We start from the raw sequence: 24,208 nt of genomic DNA on the forward strand, positions 1-24,208 counted from the left end.
ATGGGTATTACTAATATCTATATTGAAAATGTGTATTAAAGTGATATTTTTGACCAAAAACTTTAAAAATACTATTTTTATCATATAATATTAAAAAAATGATATTTTTACCATTTTTTCTAAAATTAAGTCACACGTAGCTTTTGTTAAACAAAACTGTCTATTTGCTTCCGCGAATCCAGAAGAATCATCATTATCCTACCAAACCTGCATCAGAGAGAGATAGAGGCGTAAACTTTTAGTAATTTCATTTCATAACCTTATAACCAGAGGCTATGGGACAATGGAAATAGAAACATTTTTAAAATAAAAAATTAAAAATAAACAGAGCCAACATGAATTTTAAATACACAACCCTACGTATAACTTACCTAATTCTCTCCATTTTTAAATTAATTTTTTCTGTCATTCAACGAGTTTTTATTTAAAATTTGACTTCACTGTATTTTTGTACATCCTTCAACGATCAGTATAAATACCATATATGCTATATTCCGGCGATAAATCACTATTTATACTTACGAGAATCACTAAAATTTAGCTATTTTAACTAATAATATAAAAGGAACAGAGAGATATATTGAATTTTGTTGGGTCTGATCCACTTATGTGAGTTATGGTTTTATTAAGCCCAAATAAATAAATGAAAAAAAAATACAGGATAAGATTCGAGAGCAGACAAAGAAATTAAAAAGGGGGAGATTAAACATTGTTGTGAGTATGATATTCGTACTGATATACTCTTCAATCACTAAATCGTATGACGACAATCACTAAAATGTACATTGTAATCACCAGATTACACATAGTAATCACTATATTCTATATAGAAATCACTATTTACATGGTCTGCATTCTAGAGTTTATGGCCGCTCTAGGGTTTAGAGTCTTTAACCCTATACTAAGTTAGGGTTTAGGCTCTAGGGTTTAGGGTAAGCCCTAAACCCTAAATACATAAAATGTTTATCAACTAATTTCTTATTATTAGAAACAGTTAAATATTTTTAAAACCTATTTAAGAAATTGGTGAACCCTAAAAAATTAACAATTATTAAATTAAGTTTCAATTTAAATTTTAGATGGTAATTTCTAGATTTTGAATTATTAAATTTTGTAAACAGACAAAACACACTATTCAAAAGAATGTTGAAGAGAAAATGGAATTTGAAGAAACTAAAATACAAGAAAGTAAAGATCAATTTCAAGAGTAAAAACCAAACAAGAAATAAAAAATGAACAGGTGGAAGTGGAGGACAGTGAAAAAGATAAAAAATTACTATATTACATATGTTATTCACTAAACTAAACTAGTAGTTTGTGTTTAAAAGTTAAAAAAGTATTGTTGGAGATTAACGGTGTATGATGGGGGAGAGAGCTGGGACACCAGGAGAAAGGTGGTACATGAGAACTGCGATAAATCACTATTTATGCTTACGAGAATCACTAAAATTAAGAAAGTTATGAAATTATAGTAATTTCGGTTTAGTGATTCCGTTAAGTATAAATAGTGATTTATCGTCGTAATATAGCAAGTATGGTATGCAAATTGATCGTTGGGAGATGGAGAAAAATATAGTGAAGTCGGATTTTAAAAAAAGTTTGTTGATTAATGGAAAATATTAAATTAAAAAAAATATAAAAGTATTTATGTATAGATGTACAAAGCAAGTTACGGTTGGAATTGGAAGGATGAAAGAGAAGGGTGTAGGTAATGAATTACACACAGGGGGTGAATGTTTTTTTTGTGTTTTTATGCATTTCTTGAATTATTTATGGTTTGAACAAAGTAAATGTAAATCTTGCAGTGATATGTGTTAATACTGAAATTAAACAAGAAATAACAGTGAACACAGATCTTTCAAAACTCACTTAATTTTATATTAAAATTAAGAATGTTTAGCTACAAAATTTTTAGGCTCTTTGTTGATAAAGAGCTTAGCTTCTGCCTTGAGAGAAATACAAGATTTTCTTATCTTAATTGTTACAACTAACAAAGGACCAGTGTTAACTTTATATGATAGTTAACTACTGGTTTACACAGTGTACAATAAGAGATACTATTCACTTTAGTAAACTGTCATTTATCATTTCCATTTTAGGAAAAGTATATCTTCCATTTCTGGCTTAGCATATCTTTGCATACTGTGTTAATCTTAATCTTTCTTTGTCAGTTAATCTTCATCCTTAATCTTGCACACTCTTCAAGCTGCATTTTGTAGACTTGTAAATCCAACTGGTTGGATTGTTTGTTGATTGTTAATCTTGGATATTGAACTGGTCTGCAATTTGTACTTTGAGATTTTACCTCGAGATCTCCAGTTAGACATTTAGAGATCTTGACAATACTCCATAGTTGATTTGACTTGTAGAGGTCTCTGAGTTCTTTATAAGAGAATTTGGCTTATCGAGATCTCTGATCTTCATATCTTCATTTTGACTTATCGATATCTCTGAGTTCTCTAGTGACTTATTGACTTGTCGATAACTAAGAGTTCTCTAATCAAATTTGACTTGTCGATAACTTAGAGTTCTCTAGTGAATTTTGACTTGTCGATATCTCTGAGTTCTCTAGTGAAATTTGACTTATCGATAACTCAGAGTTCTCTAATGAATATTGACTTGTCGATAACTCTGAGTTCTCTAGTGAAGAAATGACTTGTCGATATCTCCAATCTTCATGTCTTCAATCTGGCTTGTCGATATCTCTGAGTTCTCTAGTAGCTTTCCTGAGTTCTCTATAACTCATTCTGGAGTTCTCGAACTTGTAGATATCTTGACTTAAAACATTTTTCCCAAAACAGATTTATTCAACTCCAAGCTTCTTCATAATTCTTCTGAGGCATGATCTTCTTGTTCTTCTTCCAGATAGAATTCTTAGGCTTGATACTGTTTAAGGAAAAAGACTCCAGTCTGCTCCTTTGACATTTTTACAGACTTTAAATGTTACAATACAAAATACAAACTAAGATTACAATAAAACTTACTTAGGGTTGTCAATTTGACTTAGTCTTGTTAAAGTGCAGGCATGTCTTGCACAATAATCTCCCCCAATTTGTGAGAAGATTGCTTCACATAAATTCATGCATGTTAACAAGACTATCCCTAAGTTATAATGGAAAATAAGACTAATATAAAATTGACACAATTACATCAATTGTACATTAGATGATTTTGAGTTTGAGTATTTACAAGCATCAGACAAAGATTGGAACTCCTGATTCTACTCTAATGAGGTCTTTTAAATATACAAGAATTTCAAGTTCCTCTATGATGGGAGTCCTTGTTAAAGCTTCTATCAGTTTGAGTCTGTCTTGCTTTGGATAACCATCTAACATTTCAATTCTGAATCTTGAAAATGAGCCAGCTTTTATATTTAGAAATCTTCCATCTTTGGAGATTCTACTCATCCATTTTGCTTTAAGTTCTTCTGAACTTTTGATATACATTTCAATCTCCTCATCATACTTTCTCCTTTTCTCCTCATATTCTGCTTTACCCCTTGCTCTTCTTTCCTCCCTTGCAATCAGCCATTCAGCTAGAACAGATCTCCATGCTCTTGTAACAGTATCCTTGTCCTTCAGCAAACTTATCACTCTCTTGATTTCTGTTGGAGAGAGAGTGTCCATCAAATTGCTGCCTAGAAAAGTGAAGGACCCATTTTGAAAGTAGATTATTACTTCATTTAGAGTAACAACCCAAACTCTAACTATTTCCTCAGCCAGTTATTGAAAATAGTCTTCATCTGAACTGTACCAGTTTAAGGGTAGAAAAGCATTCTGCTTGAAACAATTCCAGATGGCCCTTTCAGTAACTTCAACTTTTTCAGTAGGCTTAGCTTTCTTATGTTTTCTCCCAACAGACTTGATAGCAGTTTGTCTGTATAGAAATTTAGGCTTAGAGGTTTGAGGTGGTTTGATGTTTGAGATTGTTGACTTTGAAGGTTGAGCTACAGTTGTTTGGATTTCTAGGGTTTGTTGTGGTTCTAAGCCATCATTTTTCTTCTTGCTTCTCCTCTCACTTCCTCTCTTCTTCTCATCATCCTTCTTTTCATCCATCTTCTTCTCTCCTTGATTCTTGTCCTTGCTACCAGTTGCTTTAGAGGCTTGACTTGGATTTGAGCCAGAAGGCTTTTGTTTGTCATCCTTCTGCTCATCATCACCCTCATCTTTCCTTATTGTATTGAGTGTTTAGAAACATGATGTCAGGATTTACAAGATATTTGTCCAAGATTTTTATCATCTCCACATCCTCCTGCTTCTTGTTCCTTTTGTGCTTTAGATCAGACTGCAAGGTCATGATCAGCCTCATGTTTGATTTTAAACAATGTTTAGGAACAATGAGGTGTCTTGCTTGATTGGTTGTTGGACAGACATAAACTACTCCTTTGTGTGGATATAGATAGGCTTCTGGAAAAGCTGTTATATGTGCCTTTTTGAGCTCTTTGAGAAGTTGTGTGTCTTCTTGAATAACTGGATTCACTCTGTCAATCATTAGATCCAGTTTAGATGCTCTTAAAGTTTGAAGATATGGAAGAGTCACCTGAAGACACCTGTCCACACCACCATCACTGATGTTCATGACAATCCTTTTCTCTAGAAAATTATCAACTTTCACCACCACTGCCCTTATGAAATTTATGTTTTTGCTCAAGGCTTTCTTGCAGGCCATATAGTTATTTTGAAGAGACACTCTTAGTGCTGCAAGAAGATCATTAAATTCCTGATCTTGATTGGGTCCTTCTGCAACCCTTTGAAGTCTTTCATTTCCAACATCAATTTGAGCACTTGAGCTTTGACCAATTTGAATAGGCTCTTTAGCTTTAGATTTAGCATCCCTGGATTGTTGAATCCTAGCCTCAATCTCCCCCTTAGTCTTGGTGACAGGCATGAGTAGGGAAGTTGGAATTTCTGGCCTGATCTGTTCATGAAGTGATGGCAGTGAGATGTTAAGTTTACCCATGATGGCTCCCAAAACAACTGAATTTTATATTTATAGGTGCTTTTGGGAGTCCACCAAGGTTTGAATATCAGCCTATTGATTCTTCACTAGAGTGGTAAGAGATTGCACCTGGGATGTGAGGTTGTCATTAGAGGTTTGCAGAGTGGAGACTTGTCTTTGAAGTTCTTAAACTTGAAGATTGGTTGATGTTGAGGCATGTGGATGTAATCTTGAGGAATTAGAGGGTCCAAAATTATCTATGACAGCTTGCTTGATACCTTCCATACGCAGTACAGAAGGTTCATATCTTGATTGGTGGAGCTGATCCAGCTTGATCTTGGCATCATTTGAATGAGTGATTTATTATTGGAGCACTGTATGAAGAGAGATGAAGGATTGTTTGAGATTTTTGACTTCCTTTTCAATGGTAGTAAGATTCACCCTTGACATTTGATTAGCAAAATGCTTGAACTTGGAGGTGATATGTACTTGAGATGGTATAATCTCATCCTTTTTCTCCTTCACCAGCTTCCTTATTTTGTCTTTATGACCAATCAACTTGAGTTCTAGAGCTTTACCAAATAGGTGAAAAGCCTTGAGTTGAGCTTTGTAGACCTCAATGACTGTATCATAGACATCCTGTGGAGTTAAGGCCTTTACATTGCTCCCAAGAATTGTAACATATTCATCCCTGAATCTAGCCAAGACTTGATCCATCTCCAACACAAAATCCTGAGATAGCCATGCATCTACATTCCCATCATGTTCTTCAGTATTCACAATCTTCTCCTTCTGTTTTTCAACATCTTCATTGTATGTGAGCATGATGGCTTGATAGTCTTGATTGCTCATGTCAGAAGTGAGTAGATGCTGTGAGATATTTGCTATCAATCTTGGGAATGTCATCATTAAAGAAGTAGCTCTGGTCTCAGGACTTAAACACAATCTGCTGAGTGTCAGTCAAATCTGTGACAGAGGTTATCATGTGGATTTCTTTGAAGAACACTGTGAAGTTGTAAGTAAATCTACAGGCAAAGTTGTTCTGAAAGGATACAGGCGTGGTAACATTTATGAAGCCAAGCTTTCAACAAGTACTGATGGTTCTGCAATCTTTCTGATGAGTAGAACATCAATTGAAGAAAGCTGGAATTGGCACAAGAAACTCTCTCATTTAAATTTCAACAATATAAATGAACTAGTCAAGAAAGATCTTGTGAGAGGACTGCCAAAGTCAGTATTTGCTCCTGATGGCCTTTGTGATTCTTGTCAAAAGGCTAAACAAAGGAAATCCTCATTCAAGAGCAAGACTGAATCATCAATTCTTGAGCCTTATCACTTACTACATGTTAATCTATTTGGTCCAGTAAATGTCATGTCTATTGTAAAGAAGAAATATGCTATGTTCATAGTGGATGCGTTCACCAGATACATATGGGTGTACTTCTTGCACACAAAAAGTGAAACTGCATCTATCTTGATTGATCATGTCAGGCAACTGGATAAATTGGTCAAAGATTCTGTGAAAATAATAAGAAGTGATAATGGTACCGAGTTCAAAAATTTGATAATGGAAGAGTTCTGCAAAAACCATGGAATCAAGCAGGAATTTTCTGCTCCTGGAACTCCACAGCAAAATGGAGTTGTTGAAAGAAAGAATAGAACTCTCATTGAAGCTGCACGTACAATGCTTGATGAAGCAAATCTTCCAACCTATTTCTGGGCTGAAGCTGTGCAGAGTGCTTGCTTTACTCAGAATGCAACACTAATTAACAAGCATGGAAAGACACCATATGAGATGGTGAAGAAAAAGAAGCCAAATCTGAAGTATTTTCACGTATTTGGATGCAAGTGTTTTGTTCTTAAGACTCATCCTGAACAGCTATCCAAATTTGATCTAAAAGCTGATGAAGGAATCTTTGTTGGATATCCACTTTCCACAAAAGCCTTCAGAGTCTATAACTTGAGAACAAGAGTGGTCATGGAATCTATCAATGTCTCTTTTGATGATAAGAGGATTACTGGACTTGAAGATTTCAATGATCATGATCAGCTGAGATTTAAAAATAAAGACTTAAATTCTGATACTGAAAATCCTGACAGTCTAAATCATGATACTGCAATCTCTGATGGATTAAACTCTGATGTTGTTGAAACTGTGGTGACTACGCCAAAGGAAAATGCACCTATGCAGGGGGAGCATACTCAAGATACAACCACATCTCAAGAAGCATCAGAACATACATCTGGCTCTTCAAGTTCTGATTCGTCAAGCTCTGATAAGCCAAGTTTAGATAATTCTGAAAACTTAAATTCTGAAGAATCCATCTCAGAGAGCATAGTTTCAGGGGGAGCATCAGAAAATGTTGATGAAGATAGCATGGATGATGGGGGAGCATCCAGTTCTAGAGAAAACCTTCCATCTGCAAGGAAGTGGACTAAATCACATACACCTGACTTAATTATTGGAAATCCTGATGCAGGTGTCAGAACTAGAACAGCTACTTCAAGTGAATGTCTTTATAATTCTTTTCTTTCTCAGACTGAACCAAAGAAAGTGGAAGAAGCTCTTCAAGATGCTGATTGGGTGCAAGCAATGCAGGAAGAGTTAAATGAATTTGAAAGAAATAAAGTCTGGACCCTAGTGCCAAGACCAAAGAACAGATCTGTTGTTGGTACAAAGTGGGTATTCAGAAACAAAACTGATAGTGATGGCATAATTACAAGGAATAAGGCAAGGTTGGTTGCAAAAGGATATTCTCAACAGGAGGAAATTGACTATGATGAAACATTTGCACCAGTTGCTAGATTGGAAGCCATAAGGATATTTTTGGCTTATGCTGCTCACAAAAAGTTTACTGTCTTTCAAATGGATGTGAAAATTGCTTTTCTCAATGGAGAATTGGAGGAGGAAGTATATGTTGAACAACCTCCAGGGTTTGTAGATCCCAAATATCCTAATCATGTCTACAGGCTTGATAAAGCACTTTATGGCCTTAAGCAAGCTCCAAGAGCATGATATGAGACTTTAGCTCAGTTTCTTCTGGAAAGTGGATTTAACAGAGGAACAATAGACAAAACACTGTTCTACCTCAACCATGGAAAGGACTTGCTTCTGGTTCACATATATGTTGATGATATCATCTTTGGTTCTACAAACGACAGACTTTGCAAGAAGTGTGCCAAACTGATGCAGTCAAGATATCAAATGAGTATGATGGGGGAACTTAGCTATTTTATGGGCCTTCAAGTCAAGCAGAATGCAGAAGACACTTTTATTTGTCAAACCAAGTACACCAGAAACTTGCTGAAGAAATTTGGAATGCATGATTGTTCAAGTGCATCCACTCCCATGGCCACTGCAACAAAACTAGATAAGGATACTGGTAAATCAGTAGATATTACTGATTACAGAGGTATGATTGGCTCTCTACTCTATCTAACTGCTAGTAGACCTGATATCATGTATGCTACCTGTCTTTGTGCAAGATTTCAAGCAGATCCAAGAGAACCTCACTTAACAGTTGTGAAAAGAATTTTCAAGTATCTTAAGGGAACAGCTGATCTGGGATTGTGGTATCCCAGAGACTCAGATTTTAAACTAATAGGTTACTCAGATGCAGATTTTGCAGGTTGCAAAATTGACAGGAAAAGCACAAGTGGAAGTTGCCAATTTCTTGGAGGCAGACTGGTTTCTTGGTTTAGCAAGAAACAAAAGTCAATTTCCACATCAACTGCAGAAGCAGAGTACATTGTTGCAGGAAGCTGTTGTATACAGATTCTTTGGATGAAGAATCAGTTACTGGATTATGGGTTAACATATTTTAAAATCCCTATTTACTGTGATAATCAAAGTGCTATTGCTATGACAGGTAATCCAGTTCAACACTCAATGACAAAGCACATCAGCATTAGGTACCACTTCATAAGGGAACATGTGGATGAAGGTACAGTGGAATTGCACTTTGTTCCAACAGATCAACAACTAGCAGATATCTTCACAAAACCACTGTGTGAAGCTACTTTTACAAGATTGGTAAATGAACTTGGAATGGTTTCAGGTTCTTTCTCTAAATCTGCTTAGTTTTTGTTCTGATACATCAGACTTTATGATCAGTATTTACAGATATTACTCTCTCTATGTATTATGTGTTTAATTGAAATTGCTTAAGTACTGATTGGTATCTGATGTGAATTTCTAAAACTCTGGTAGTGATATGATTATTTCTGTGACTATTCAATCCTACGAGGATAACTGTGCTAGATGCTGACCTAGTAGTCTTTAATATACTAAAGAGCACATGTTAGAAGTAATTATTTATGTGGAAATCCATTGACACAAGCAAATTCTGATATTGAGCTTAGTTAAGTTTACTTTTTCTATCTTATTACTAAGTCAAAAACTAGAAGAATGCTTCTCATCTGTTAAGTTCTGATGTTAATAAATCTGTTGAATGTATAAGTGCTGATAAACCTCTCTTATCAAAAGAAAAAGGAAAAGAAAAAGAAATAAAATTCAGGTACTCCTTTGAGGTCTAGAGTAAAAATGTGGAAGGGACGACCCAAGTGCATTGCTGGTATTAAGTAATATGCATCAGAAAAGCAAAATATTTTTCTTGGTGACTTTTCACACTCTATGATTACTGGAGAAATACTCTGATAATAACATAAATTCTGATAAGCAGTCGTGACTCACTTACACTGAGAAGCCACTGCAAAATGGAATTTAAAAAAATGCACAAAATTAGCACAAGACAGTTGAGGTTAACTCATGCATGAATTCATTCAATAGTAGGCTTCAGAATAATGACAGATTTTAAGTAAAGTTTTAGTTATGCCTTATTTCTAAGATGTACTGAAGTGAATCAGACTTTACTCTTTGTCTGATATTTAGCTTAATGCACACACTTACACTCCATATGAATGATGAAAATTACTGTGGCGTTCAATCTTGTTTTAGATGAATAGTTTATGTGTCAGATTGCATAAATTCTGAGGACAGGTTCTGATGGAAGTTCTGATGATTAAGTTCTAAAGAACTGAAAACAGAATTTGTATGAAGAATCACAGAGATAGGCATTCATTTTTCGAGTTACGAAATCATGTTCTGATGACTGTTAAATCTGATATAAGTCTAAGTTCTGATATTAAATTCTGATCCTTTACTTGGCTTATTTGTGGTTACAATCTGAAACAGTCTCCTTTTCAATCAGAATATGTTTGGGTGGAATATTAACAGTCAATCTAATTAGGGTTAGTAGAACACGTACATGCACAGTAATTTTTTTTACTTGTTTGTTGTGCGCATTAAACCCTGTTTTACTTTTCCAATGACTGTTTTTCTTCTTCCCAGTCTAGGAGATGAGGTAGAATTATTTCTACCTGTCAGCATTAAATTTCCTTGCGTCTCTTGGCATTCTCTTGCCTATATAAACCAACACCTCAAATCAGCCTACACATCATTTCTTTTCTCACACACTCACTCTCCTTTCATTCATATAAACACAAACATAGTCAACTACAATATGTTTTTGAACTATGAAACCTTCAACATGGAGTTGAGCTGTGACGAATGGCAGCAGGAATGACACGTAACTGTCATTCCTGATGAGATTTGGGACTCGGTTCCCCAGGAGGTTCTCACACACCTCCTGTTCTTTTACATGGACTACCATCGCCATCTGGAGTGATTGGAAGAAGAAAGGCCGGAAGCTCTCAACCAACACGAGTGAATCATTCGACTCGCCATTCTTTTTGTAGAGAGTCGGAAGAAGAAATAATTTATCCGGCTTTTTAGCCAAGGACAAAAGCTGTTGATGTTAGGTTTAGAAGCTTAGGACAGTCTTGTAATACTCTGATGTAATTTCAATTTCATGAATGTATTCTCTTAATATATTAATGGAATTTCTTATTTTTGCAAGATTCTGTCTCTGAGATGTTTGCAATTTAACTGCACTGTTAAATCCTGATATATCCATGTTCTGATGATCATTTTAATCATTGATTTAAATTAAGTTCTGATTTTAAAATATCAGTCCTTGTTTACTTAATTTATTTTGGTCATTCTCACACTCGAAATTTATTTTCAGAATATTGGTTTTGCAGTGAAAATAATTGAATAAGTGGGAACAGTTGAAATTTTGAATTAAAACTGACTTACCTCAATTAATGGGATTACTGGGTAAGTGGAACGACTTTTCCCTTGAAAAACTGCATGTGATAAGTAATGATTACTGTTTTCCCGTGCCCATTAACTATTCATTATTGCTGCATGTCTGACAGGTGTCCAACGGTTATATTTTTTTAACCATGTATAAGTAAGAGAGAGAGAGAGAGAAGATTATACAATCTTTTATTTACTTTTACACTTTATCTCTCTTTCTTCACTTTTACTATCTCTCATCTCCTGAAGTTGTTTTTCATACAGACATTTTATCAAACACCTTACAGGCACTCTCAATTTTCAATTTTTCGCATGGCACCTAAGGATTTGATCATTGATGGAGCTAAGTTTGTTCCAAATAACTATGCTGCAATTCTCAATCATGATGAAGCTCCGTCTGAGTTGCATTTTGTGCAAGATCTTCTTGCACACAGTGAAATTGGGTATGCATTGACCCAGCCTTCAGTCTTTTCAAGCCAACAAGTTCTGACGTTTTGGCGGACTGGGCATTTTGATAGTGGTGGTGCAACTGGTACTCCCAGTATTGTTTTTGAAGTGGATGATTCTGAACATGTGGTAACTCCTGGTACAATTCGCAAGGCCTTACATTTACCAGAAGGCTGTATTTTTTCAACACCGGAGGAATCGGCTCTACAAGAGTTAATGGACAGTTTGGGGTATGAAAGGAGTTTGGCTAAGCTTGGACAGTTGAAACGGGCACATATCAGAAAGGAATGGAGCTTTTTCTTCGACTGCATCACTAAAGCATTCGGCAATAAGTGTTCCAACTTTGATGCCATTCCAATAATGAGTCAGCACATCGGGTATGCTATTATTAACCAAACTCATTTTGATTTTGCAAGTGTTGTGATAGGTTTTATTGGGGATAGGATGACAGAGGATAGGAATGTTGTCTATTTTGCTAGATTCTGTCAGCTTATATATAATTTCTGTTGTGCTGATGCTCCCCAACCTACCACTGACTTATATCCACCTTTCAAAATTGCAAAACGAGCCTTTAATGACTTGGTAAATGCTGATCTTAAGAAAACGGTGGTTAGACCTGTACAGATTCCTCAGTCTGTAAAACAGATCTTGGTAAATGCTGATCCTCAAACTTATAGATCTGTTTATCCTGATGTCCAACCCACCACCACATCCCAAACACCACAGCAACCATCAGAACATACCACTCATACATTTATACCTCAACCCTCTCTTAGAACATATCTCAAAACATATCTCACACCTTCACAGACAGCTCAACCTTCATCCTCAGCACCTACCGTGAAGCCTTCATCTTCCAAGCCCAAGAGGACAAAGACTGTTCCTCAGACACCACAGAAGAGAAGGAGGATTGTTCTGAGAGATGAGTCTGATAATGAGGAACAGGTTTCTGCATCAGAACCTGTTGTTATAGAAGCTGAGAAGATTCCTTCTCAGAAGGATTCTGGAATTGGGGGATCTAAGCTTCAAAAAAGACTTAGAAGAATGACTTCTGCTGAACCTCCCAAGGAATTCCCACCTTCAAAGAGATACAAGAAATAGAGAGCTAAAAGTCCAGCTTCAGATGATGAGGAAGCAGCAGCTAAGGAAGGAGATCAGGAATCTCTGATCTCAAAAGAACCAGAATTTGCTGAAGCTACTGCATCTCTCTCTTCAATGTCTCCAACTCAGGAAGCTGCTACAGACAAGGCAAACACACCATCTGTGTTTCCTGTACATAAAACTGTATCTCCTGTAGACCCAGGCACAAGTGCTGAAATTGATATTCAAAACCTGGTTGTGCCTGAGGTTCTCTACTTAGAAGCTCCAACAACAATTAATCCATCAACAACACCTATTACTGATGCTACTCAAACTCCAGAATTGTTTACTACACCTTCTCTGCATCTAGATGTTGATGATCAGATTATAGGTGAGCATCAGGATATGACTGTTGATCAGAACTTGGAAACAGATCAGCACTTAGATGATGATGCTGAAGCCTCGATTGCTTCTCATACTGTTGTTTTATCAGAAGATACTGATTCTGTAAGTTCTGATGCTGCAAATGCTGATGATACTGGTGATGCTGCTCCTAATACAGATGCTGATGAAGCTGGTCCTTCAGGACATGCACCTCCACAAACTGTTTCTAAATCTGAACTAGTCAAGAAGTTTGTACGAGGAGAAACATCAGTACCTTGGAGTGAAACTCCTAGAGGACAGGAGTGGAATAAGGAATGGAACTCAGTTACCTTTGTTCCATCTGAAAAGATTCTTGCTGAGCACTTGGCCAAAGCTGATGAAATGTTAATTAATGATGATTTCAACACACAGCTTCGAGTCACTGCATTGAGTACTAGACATCTGCAAGGTCTTCATTCAACAACTCATGCCGAGTTACGTCAAGTTAAGGAAGAACTACTCAAGCAAGATATGACTAGGATACTTGATAAGAAGAAATTCTTCAAACCTACCTTTGACAGAGTTGCTTACATTGAGAAGACTCAAGAGAAGCAACAGTCTCAGATTGATGATATTCTGAAACATCAAGCTTCTCAGCAATCACAAATCGATGAAATTCAAGCCTCAGTGGAATTGCTTGTCTCTCTTCTCTTACCTGCTGATGCCAAAAAGGGGGAGAAAGTAATTAAGTCCAAATGCAAAACTGATCAGACACTGAAGGGGAAGGATGATGAAAAAGATGACCAGGGAAACTCTAGAATGGGTGGAGGTCATGGTCAAGGTAGAAATTTCTCATCAAGAAAAGCTGAAATCACAAGTCACAGGACAAGTTCTGATGCTGGAAAAAGAATTACTTCTACTACTGGTAAAAGGATAAGTTCTGATGAACTTTTGGATCTTGATGAAGAATTATCAAGACAGTTATTTCTAAAGGAGAATCCAGGAATGGACTTGGAAAGTTTGATGGAAGAAGAAGCTAGACTTAAGTCAGAAAAAGTCAAATCTAAATCTGAAACTTCTGTTGGTAAAAAGAAACTTCCAAAAGTCAAAGGCATTGTGATAAAGGAAAGAACAATTCCTGAAGCAACCAAGACTAAATCAAAATTACAGATAGATCCAAGGTCCAAGGGCAAAGAAAAAGTTGGTGAACCTATCAAGGTTTGTGTGCCTCCTGTGAATGAAGAAATTACTGTTGAAGATGATGATCTTGCTCTGACTTCAAGAAAAATTTCTAAGACAACCTCTGACATGGCTCAAGTTGTTCAGAGTAAAGATAGAGTTAGTTCTAATATCTCAAAGAAGCAAGTAACCTCTGACATAGCTCAAGGTAACTTGATATCAGAAGAGAAATCAAAGGAAACCTCTGACATTGCTCATGTTAAACCTTCAAATATACTCCTACCAGGATTCACCAAAGCCAAACAGACTCAACCTTTGAAGACTGTTGCAAGTGGTTTTGAAGCAAGAGTGGTTACTAGAAAGGAAACAAGAGATACAACTGGATTGGGAAGTGCTGATGAAAGAAGAATACAGAACACAACCAATGATCCAACTTCCTTAAGTGAACCAGGTATTGGAGCAACTCCTGAAAGATTGAATCAACTAGAATCTGTACAGATGGTTTACCATAACTACTTGAAAGAACACATCTTGTTGTACTTTATGACAGATGGTAAGGTTTATCATATAAGGGAAATGCCATTCCACTGAAATATTATGAAGAATTGGAGCATGTATTATTCTTACTTCAAGTGAATGACAAAATAACAGAAAGTGCTGCAAACTATTTGAAGAATCAAATTCAGAGACAGAAAAGGCTTTATTCTGTTAAGTCTGACATCACATATCTTCCAAAGTACAGAGATCACAAGGGTGATATTGTTGAGATGAAGCCTAACTTTGCTAAGATTATAACTACCTTTTTGGGTTACAGGGCTGTGGAATTCAATCTTGAGTCTGACAAGGCATATTTGATCAGACTGGATCAGGACATAAAGAAAGCTAAAATTAATAATCTCAGGGTTGCAATCTTTCAAACTGGTGAAGATTCTGCATAACTTAAAGATGCTAAAATGAGGATGATTGATGAACTCAGATATGGTGAGAGATGTTTGTTGAAGAACTATCTCAGAACAACTCCTGACATCAGAGAGATCAGAAGATGAAGCCAAGTCAAGATCTACAACTGCTCAAATTCTAATATGAATACAGACTTAAGTTGTTATCAGAAGTTAAAGTTGGTAAAGCTTTAAGGACTGTAAGTTGTAGTTATCTAGTCAAATTCTCATACATTTGTACTTAATGTTTTTGACATCATCAAATATTTGTTAACTTGTATATTATGCTAATTTACAAGTTGGGGGAGATTGTTAGATATATTTGATAATGTCATGACTAATATGATTTATATTTGGTTTTCATATCTTACTTAAACAGGATAAATCAGTACTTAACTGAAATCAACACTTATACTGAAGTCAGAACTTAAGTCGTCAGTACTTAAGGTTTAGGAGATATTTATCAGAAGATAATATCAGGACTTAAAGGAAATGTTCAGATAAGGATATCAGCTGATTTACAGGAAGAGAAGATCGAGACAAACATAAGAAGAGATATGCATGAAGATGGAATTCTATGAAGAATAGAATACTTGGAAGAAAAGATATCTGATTGATATATTTTAGGAAGCAGAATTATATTCCATATCAATTAGCGATTATCTTGTAACTGTGTAGAATATAAACACAGACATAGGGTTTACACTATAAGTGTTATCATTATTGAGAAGATTATTCATTGTAACCCTAGCAGCTCTCGTCATATTTGTTCATCACTGAGAGAGGACAGTTCCATACTGTAACAGAGTTTATTGTTTTGAATAAAGTTTGTTTTCTGTTACTTGAGTTATTAAAGTTCGATTTGATTGTGCTATACACTGTATTCACCCCTCTCTACAGTGTGTGTGACCTAACAAATGGTTTGAATCTGTAAGCAATCTTGATTCAGTGTTCGGTATTTAGTTTGTATGTATTTGTGGAGTAGTATCGTATATCTGTGGTTCGTAGTCGGGTATTCAACAATCAATGGTTCAGAAAGAATAAGGTTTACGGTTCAAATATCAATAACTGGAATCAAGGTTTAGGGTTTAGTGCTTCAAAGCACTTGCAATATTAAACATGAGTATCAATTATCTACAATATATCTCGAGAAAGTTCAGAACACTTGCCTGGTATTAGCTAGCTATACTTCACTAACTTCCAATCACAATCTCCTATTCCTCGACTACTTGCTTCCTTTTCCTATGCCTTGCCTCTTTTGCTCACATATCATAAGTATCTATCAATAATCAACTCATATGATTCTATTCGGTATACACTTTAATCTACCCTTCATTTTACCCAAATCCGACTAACGGATTGAAAGTTATACTAGAACTAAGTAAACACTGATCACAAAGTCCGACAATCAAACAAACAAGTCACTAACACATAACACGTCAAACAATCAATGAAATTTCATTTATAAGGAAGTCTCGGGTCATAAACAGTCTTTCGGGTATTTAATATGATTTTTAAAACATTTTTCAGAATTTAAACGGGCCGTTGGATAAATTTTAAAGCAATAAACAGGGTTCAGTTGGCCAAATCGGGCTTCAAAATAATTTTATAATAATTATCGAGCCTTGAGAACAATTTAAAATAATATTTTAAAACTCGAAACTATTTTTCAGAATTTTTAAATCAATAATAAATAATTAAATCTAATTAAATAATTAATTAAAATTAATTAATAATTAATTAAATCAATTAACCAATTAATTTTCGAATTAATTGACCAATTAACTAATTAATTATTAACTAAAATTAATTAACTAATTAATTCAGATTTATTTTTGAATTAAAAATAATTTTTGGAATTAAAATAATAATTTTTGAAATTTTATTAATGAAAAATGAATTTTTATAATTAAAATAAATAGGAAATATGATTTTTAAATATTTTTAAAACAGGAATCCAAAATATGCAAACTCTGGAAACCTGGGGGACTAAACTGTTTCTTCCCCAAAGGTCCAGGGGCCTGTTTGTAATTTTACAAACCCCCACCGTCGACTCACCAGAGTGTGGCCGGAGAACACGATTCTGGCCAACTCAGGCCATCAAACTCTCCAGAATCGAAGTACAGATCACCAGGAACATGTACATACAATCAAAACACATAACCCATTACAGGATTGGCCGGGAAATGAAGAACACCGACGAACTTTCAAAAGACAACTCTGTTCAAACCAGGATTCGTCTCATTACATACTATACATAAATCGATTGCAAATTTCAAGGGGAACAAAACCCACTATCTCTCAACATCTGATAATCCCTAAATAAGAAACCTCCAAATTCAATCAAGAACATTCAAACGAATTATAAACCCTAATTTCAAATTCCGAAAATCAAACTCAATTTTGAACATGTTATTGAACTCCAAATCAGTCATATGACATATCAAAATCATCAGGAACACAAGCTCTACAACATGAAATCATCAAATCATTCAAACAATCATCCGGAAAAAAATTCATAATTTTAATCAAAATAATTCGAAATTAAATAAAAATATATAAAATCAACCTTTGATTCTGGAGTTCTGAAACTTGGATAATGTGATGGTATTCCTCAAACCCTTCGTTTTGATTACCAGAGCTTTCCAAACGAATATCAATAACACCTTGATTTTGCAGTTTGATTCTTGAAAGGTTTATATGAATATAAATATTTTCTCTGGAAAATTCTGTAAATACTGTTTGCAAATGATTTTCGGTACGAGATAAAATACGGTAAAGACTATTTATAATTACGGAAAATTAGTTTCCCGTTGGATCATTCCGGATATAAAATAGTACGTTTATATATTAAAACGGATCCAAACGGTACAGGTTTTCGGGATAATTATCCAAATCAGTACAATTTGTTCTGCGGTCTTGGTATCAGTGCCTAGTTACATGTATTACGAGGTGATAATTGTAATAGTTTAATAAAAAGATTCCGTTTATCGAAAATACGAGCTTTATTGATATACCGAAACGAATTTTGTATCGAAAATATTGCGCCGGGACCCGTACAGGACAAACCGTACGCCAGATCGAAAAAGTCGAAACATGGAAAATGCTCGGAATATTGCAATTAGGTTAGGAAGGTGTTCTCGGAAGAGTTTCGGGTTATAAAAACATAAAAACAGGTGAAGTCGGCTGGTTCCCGATTATATAATAGTTTATAATTACTTGGAAAAAGAATTTATAAAATCCATATATTTCCTATAAAATCATAAATCAACATAAAAATAAATAGGAAGATATGACAATTATCCATATTTTATTTTGGACATATAAAAATTAAAATACTCAATTTATATTATTTTTAAACATCCAAACACATATACCACTTAACAAATAATTCACACTATAAATACTGAACATGCATAATATTTATTTATTAGCAAAAATAATTGCACGATATATCCCAGATATTACATCATCCGTCGGGTCATTGAGAGAAGCTGAAAGTCAAGGTAGATCACTCACAGAAAGTTCCCCTCTCCCAAATCAAAGACTCACTAAGTCGGGGGGAGTTTCTCATAATCAAAACTCAGTCACACATCAAGACAACAATGAGGCCTCTTCATCTAGAGTAAATCTACCACAACAGAGAAATTAGACAAGAGATCACCCCTATGAGCTAATTATTGGTGATTCATCTTCTAAAGTTCAGACAAGGAAAGCAACTCAAGAAGAATATTTATATAGCAGCTTCTTATCTAAGGAAGAACCAAAGAAGGTAGAAGAAGCTCTGTTGGATCCTGATTTGATTTTAGCTATGCAGGAGAAGCTAAACCAATTTGAAAGGAATAAAGTATGGAAGCTGGTACCCAAGCCTAAAGGAAAGAATCCAATAGACACCAAATGGGTATCCAGAAACAAGATGGATAAAAATGGCATAGTAGTCGGGAACAAAGCTAGATTGGTTGCTAAGGGCTATTGTCAATAAGAAGGAATAGATTTTGATGAAACCTTTGCTCCTGTTACAAGACTTGAAGCCATCAGAATCTTCTTAGCCTATGCAGCCCATGTCAATATCAAGGTCTATCAAATGGATGTCAGGAGTGCTTTTTATAAATGGAGATTTGGAGGAGGAAGTCTATGTCAGTCAACCTCCTGGTTTTGAAGACCCAAATTTCCCAAATCATGTCTACTATCTTTTGAAAGCACTCTATGGACTGAAGTAAGCACCTAGAGCCTGGTATGACACTTTATCAAAGTTTCTTTTGGAAAATCACTTCACAAGAGGTACTGTGGATAAAACTTTATTCTTTAGAAATGTTAATGGCTCTGGTATACTTGTTCAAATCTATGTAGATGATATTATATTTGGCTCTACAGATGAAAAACTTTGCAAAAAGTTTGCCAAATTGATGTAAAGTAAGTATGAAATGAGCATGATGGGAGAACTAACTTACTTTCTTGGTTTACAAGTTAAGCAAGTTAGTGATGGAATATTCATTAGTCAAACTAAATACATTCATGATCTTTTAAAGAAGTTTGATCTAATGGACTGCACATCTGTAAAAACTCCCATGGCCACTGCAACTAAACTTGAATTGAACCCTACTGAAAAGTCTGTGGATATTTCAAGTTATAGGGGCATGGTTGGTTCACTTCTGTACTTAACAGCTAGTAGGCCATATATAATGTTTGCTACTTGTCTTTGTGCTAGATTTCAGGTTGAATCTATAGAATCTCATTTAGTAGCTATTAAGAGAATTTTCAGATATCTCAAAGGAACACCAAAACTTTGGATTTGGTACCCTAGAGATTCTGGTTTTGATCTAACTGTTTATTGAGATGCAGATTATGCAGCTTGTAAAATAGACAGAAAAAGTACAACAGGAACCTGTCAGTTTCTAGGAAACAAGCTTGTGTCCTGGTTCAGTAAAAAGCAAATTCAGTTTCTACTTCTACAGCTGAAGCTGAATATATTACTGCTGGTAATTGCTATGCACGGATTCTATGGATAAAAAACCAATTGTTGGACTATGGTCTACAAGGGGATATGATTCCTATTTTCTGTGATAACACAAGTGCAATTGCCATCACTGAAAATCCAGTACAACATTCAAGAACAAAGCACATAGACATCAAGTACCACTTCATAAGGGAACATGTGATGAATGGTATTGTGGAACTGCATTTTGTTCCAAGTAAAAAATAGCTTGCAGACATATTCACCAAGCCACTGGATGAATCCACCTTCTCAAGGTTGGTAATTGAGTTAGGTATGCTTAATTATTCTTGAAACTTTTCAGATATTTTGCAAGTTGTAATGCAGCCAGAAATTTAATTGGTTTTTTAGTCTTGGATGAAATTTTGGCTAAGTCAAAATTTACATCTCGACGGATGATCATTATCCATCGAGTTCGATCATCCGTCGGAATACAATTTGTTAATAAAATCAAATATTTTTCTGGAATATTTTATAACTCGGCGGATAAATGTTTTATCCTCATCCATCGAGTTGTCCAAATCATGGTCGTTAATTCTCTGAACATCATCCATCGAGTATACTTACAGTTTGTAACATAACACGACGGATAAGTGATAGAATGTGTACAGTTTATTTTTAAACGGCTATTTTGGGAAATTTTTGTTGGTCACTTTATTTTACTTTATTATTTTTGACAGTTATTTTTTTGAGAGAGTATAAAAGCAAAATTCATTTTCATTACTTTTCTTTTATCATTCTCAATTCATCTGCTCTAAATTCTTTCTTTATCAAAAACAATTACCCTCTCTCTGTAATTTTTACTCTCTAACAATGGCATCAGTCGTCAAATCATGTCTCAAACTGGCTTTATCTATGAGAAGAACAATTTCACAGCTCTAGTGAACAAGGGGATTCAACTGTCTGGCGACTACCACAAAATGATGGATTTTGTGCAAGGCTGTAAGCTCAACTATACAATGCTAGAGTCTCCCACTATCTATTGTGAGGTTGTGGAGGAGATATGGACAACTGCAGTGTACAACTCAACTGACAAGACCATCACTTTCACTATTAAAGGTAAGGAATTATGTGTTAATTGTGACATTGTTAAAGCATGCTTTAGGATGCCTGATAATACTGTCACTACTCCACACATAGTCACTGATATTGTTAACATGTTAAACTCCATGGGTTATGCGCTCACCATCTCTAAATTAAGTGAAATTAGGAGATTGGGTCTTAGGAAAGAATGAAGTTACATGTGTGATGTAGTTACTAAAGTATTTTCCAGGTAAAATTAGCAATTTTGATTCTGTTAAAACCTCCATGCTCAACATTCTTTACATGCTAGTAACTGATAAATACTTCAATTTTAGTGATCTAGTCTTACTTGAGTTGGGGTTTAAGTTAGGGGAGCTTAATAAGAGGGGTAAGAGTGTTTATTATGCTAGATTTTTCATGATGCTTGCTAACCATCTCTCTGAGGAAATTGTGATTGAGAACCCAACCAACAAGTTAAATTGTTGGGTTCAAGAAAGAAGAATTACTGCAGATCTCAATAGAGCAGATCACCACAAAGAGGTGCCACTCTTCTACTTTTCAGTAATGGAGGCACCTCAGGTAAGCGAGGTAATTTCAACTATCTCTACTTTTCCAACCTCAAACATTTCTTTGCCTTCTAGTGTAGCAGTGGCATCTGTGTCAATGACCAGACAGATGCCTACCCAAGCTACCAAAACCAAAGTTTCAAAAACAAATACAAAGAAAGCCCCCTCCGGTGTCTCTCAAAAGATGTCAGTTATAAAATCCACTAAACACAAAGAGGGGAGTGTGAAGGTGGGAAAGACAGGTGAGGGACAGGGTGAAAATCAAAGAAGCCCTAAGAATAAGGATGGTGAACATAGTGTACCTAAACCAAGCCACACCACAGTTTCCCAACAAACTGTGGTTGTTAATAAGGACAAAATCTCAATTCTAGTTTCATCCTCCCAAAAGGATGTAACTATTGAAACAAGCTCTCAACCAGGAGCACTGAACAAAAGGGGTAGGGACACAAGTTCACCACAAACTTACACAAGAAAGAAGAAAACTAAAACCCTTGGGGATGCACAGGGTACACACACAGTGCAAATTGGAGCTAAAGACCCAGTCACTGCACCATCTCAAAGTCAAATTGATGTGGCTCTAATAAATGTGGAGTCACAGCCAAAATATGTACAAATTGAAACACCTCAAACACCAAATTTTCCCACACATTCTTTGGATGTTGACATGATTCAAACATCTCAACCATATTCTCCATCTTTAACTCTGTTGGAGAAGCCAAAAATCCATGCAAGTGGGCATCATCTTCTAGATGATTTGTTGGCTCACTTGCCATTTCTTTCTGAGGCTGTTGAGACATTTGTGCCAAAATTTTTATCAATATGCACAGAGTCTACAATAGTCTCCACTCCACACTCATTCATTTCTACTCACTCGATGGATATTGTTCATCCGTCGAGTAGTGATTGTATCCTGACGGATGTGCCTAACAGCAGTCATCCGTCGGATAGTCAAATTACTAACCCGATGGATATTTCTCATCCGTCGGGTGTCTTTGCACAACTCCAAAGTTCAACTATAGTTACAAGTGCAGATGACTTAATAATTGTGCAATCACTATTAGGATTGAGGGAAGGTAGTGACTTGAGTGAGAGTCTGGGTTTCTCCCAGGATAAAGGAGAGGAAAAGAGTGATCCAATGTAATCCATTTCTTCAGGACTGGCAAAAGTGAGTGTGAGGAGTCCCGCCTTAGATGGTGAAGGTGAGGGTGTGAGGGTGGGGAGCCAAGGTGAGACCTTGATGCAAGAAAAGAGAGAAAATGAGAGAAATACAGGTACTGGAGATATAAGGGTGGATGCCATTGTAAGTGTGTTAATGAATGTCCAGGATGTAGACAGGGAGGGACTATCTCAACAAACTCAAGTTGTTATAGATTCTACCTCCTTGGATGCTGAGACATTTACTCCCCTGTTCCAGCATATCAACTTCTAGATGGATAGGGCAATGACAATACAGAAAGAATGCTCAATTTGGTGTACACCATACAGTCCATGCAAAGAGCTAAGGATGCCATCACAGCTTTGCCCTCAATAGATGGTGATGTTGATTATGAGACTGGTGGTTCAGAAGAATTCTTTGGAGGTGAGGGTGGAGATAGTGAAGAAGAGCCATTGGACATAGGGGGAGAATTAGGCCCCAGTTCCAGATCAAGCATGCCATCATGGGCCTTTTCCAAGAAATGTGATGATCACCATTTCAATACCACACTCATCCAACTTATCAGCCAAACACAGTCTGCACTTCAATCAATCACAAATGCTAGCACCAAGAAGCTTCTACAAGCACATCTTGCTTATCTCCAACTACAGCAAATTTCAGGCTACCAACAAAGTCAAAATGTCTCCCTCATCAAAAATGAAGTTGATTAACTTAAGAAAGATATCTCTGACAAGTTGGAAGCTAGACTTCCAGAGACAACAATGACAGACATCAAAAGACAGCTCAGGAAAAACTCTGATCTTGCAACCAAGGTGGATTCCTTGGACCAAAGAATGGTTGCTATGGAAGCTTCTCTTATAGCAATCCATCTACACCAAGCTCAACAAACAGACTTGCTTCAGAAACTGGTGGCTACACAGACCTCCTCCTCTACTCAACTTGCTGATAACAAAAAGGGGGAGAAAGAGAGTTCTAGGAATGAGGGGGAGTAAAAACTGCTTAACATTCAAGCGAGTAAAGCAATTATGCCAACAATTGCTTTCACAAAACCACCACTAAAGATAGCAGTGATATGATAAATGAAGCAGCAACCACTCTGAGAGCAGCTGAGAAGAAGCAGTTGAGTCGAATTAACTGGGAGAAAATTGATGAGGATATTCAAAAGAAATTTGGTCTAGCAAAGAAGCCAAAAAAATCAGTCATTCATCACTCTCAAGTCAGGCAAATTTCTGTGAATGATATGAGCATGAACTATCTGGAGAGAGGCCAGGCATCCTGCATCAAATCTCCAAAGGCAGGTCTAATCATGAAGCCAAAGGTGAACTACCCAAAGTCTTCACTCAAGAACCCTTTGGACACAGTGTA

This window comes from Apium graveolens, chromosome 9 (genome assembly GCF_009905375.1).
Source record: "Apium graveolens cultivar Ventura chromosome 9, ASM990537v1, whole genome shotgun sequence".
NCBI classification, from domain to species: Eukaryota; Viridiplantae; Streptophyta; class Magnoliopsida; order Apiales; family Apiaceae; genus Apium; species Apium graveolens.